This window comes from Orycteropus afer, unplaced genomic scaffold, assembly GCF_000298275.1.
Source record: "Orycteropus afer afer isolate SDZICR_OR568_19922 unplaced genomic scaffold, OryAfe1.0 scaffold00101, whole genome shotgun sequence".
In the NCBI taxonomy this organism is placed as follows: Eukaryota; Metazoa; Chordata; class Mammalia; order Tubulidentata; family Orycteropodidae; genus Orycteropus; species Orycteropus afer.
This window is the reverse complement of record NW_006921688.1, coordinates 7,567,817-7,569,828: the sequence shown is the minus strand read 5'-3', so window position 1 is coordinate 7,569,828 and position 2,012 is coordinate 7,567,817. Positions and strand designations below refer to the sequence as shown.

Genomic DNA, 2,012 nt, shown 5'->3' with positions numbered 1-2,012 from the left:
TTGAGCGATCTACTTCTGTAGTGATACCACCTCAGAAACCTAAGGAGGGGTCACTATGAGTCAGATCCAACTCGAGGGCAGTGAGTTTGGTATTTTTTTTTTTTTTTTTTGGTGCCAGACTTTCTAGGGCCATGGGGGCTGGATGAATCCCTGAAATTATTGCCCTGAGATAACTTTTAATATTTAAAACAAAAATATCTCTTGAAGTCTTCTTAAAACCAAACAATCATTTAACTAAACAAATAAACAATGTCAGCCTTGCACATTAAGCTCTTTTAAGAGCTATCTCCATGAGATCAAAACGATGACAGCAACTCAAAAGATCAGATAGGAACTTAAGGGGGAAGTAGTTTATTTTAGTGGGGGAGAAATAACTCAGAACAGGAGGGTGAGAATGGCTACACAACTCAAAGAATATAATCGATGTCGCCGAACTAACTGTATGTGTAGAAATGGTTGAATTGGTGTATAGTTTGTTTTGTGTATTCTCAACAAAAACAAAATTAATTCTTTAAAAAACAATGTCAGGCATAAATCTCTCAAGATATCACTATAGTAATTGTTTCAATTTCTTCTAAAAAACAAAACCAAACTCACTGGCATTGAGTTAATTTTGACTCATAGCCAATCCCCCCATTGGGTTTCCAAGGCTGTGCATCTTCACAGAAACAGACTGCCTCATCTGTCTTCCAGGAAACAACTGGTAGATTCAGACCCTCAACCTTTTGGTTAGCAGTCCAATGCCTTAAACACTACATCACCAGAGCTCAGAAGCCATTTTGCTGAGAAGATATTGACTCAAAAACCAAACCAAACTCATTGCTGTCAAATGGATTCTGCCTCACAGCAACCCTAAGGGACAGAATAGAACTTCCCCATAGGCTTTCCATAGCTGTAATCTTTATGGAAGCAGATTGCCTCATCTTCTTCCCAGGGTATTTGGTGGATTCGAACCATTGACCTTTTAGTCAGCAGCTGAGCATTTTAACCACTGTGCCACCAGGGCTCTGAGAGGATATTGGCAATACTTTTGAAAACAGAAGAAAAAAGATATTATAGCCTGTAACTTTTCATTAAAAGAGAAAAGAATGTAAGGGTCCACGTAAATGAATAACCTATACTAACTTCAACCTCAAATTTTTTATACACACAGAAAATTGGTAAAACAGTATAATAAAGCATATTTTATTTCCACATTATCCCTTCATAGTACTGTGAATTGTAAAGTTATTAATATCCCCTTTTCAAATAATTTAACTGACAAGTCTAATAATATTAACTCTGATTTAAAAAAAAATAAATAACAGAAAATGGAAAAAAATGTTGTTTTGCTTAATTATAAATCTTATCCTGTTAAGTATAAATTTCTAAAGAATAACTTGTGTCAAAATGTCTTGGTTTAGTACCGTTATAACCCATCAGCCACATCCGTCTTTAACATGTCTATCCAGCACACTAATTATCCATACAACATATGGTTCCATCAGTTGCCATTCTGATTAAACATACATTTCATTTCCTGGTACAATATTAAACTACAAGAGGAAAAATTTAATAGTAAACAGTATATAACCAACATTGGGCTCAGTAATTAGCCTCAAAGAAGACATTTTTTCTACATAGAGACCACGCTACTTAAACATTTTTATTATAAACTGGCTGCTGTACTGAGCACAGATTGAAATTTTTTTTTTTAATTTTGCCAATAATAATGTAAAATCAGGAGCTCTGGTAACACAGTGCCTAAGGCATTTAACTGCTAAACCAGAAGGCTGGTGGTTCAAACCCACCAGCCACTCCACGGAAGGAAGATGGGGCGATCTACTTCGTTAAAAATTTATTGCCGTGGAAGCCCAATGGGGGTCACTATGAATTGGAATCTACTCGACTGCAGTGAGTTTGGTTTTTTGGGTTTTGGTGGCACAGTGGTTAAGCGCTTGGCTGCTTTGGGCTCATGCAGCAGCTCCATTGAAGAAAGACCTGGTGATCTGCTCCCATGAAGATTTCAGCCT

At 36.7% G+C, this 2,012-nt stretch overlaps 1 protein-coding gene across 1 annotated transcript in view; it reads right to left on the bottom strand.

The window, feature by feature from the left end:
- The window catches only part of ESR1 (estrogen receptor 1), a 426,028-nt gene that overhangs the window by 411,847 nt on the left and 12,169 nt on the right, over window positions 1-2,012 (bottom strand). The window lies entirely within an intron of this gene.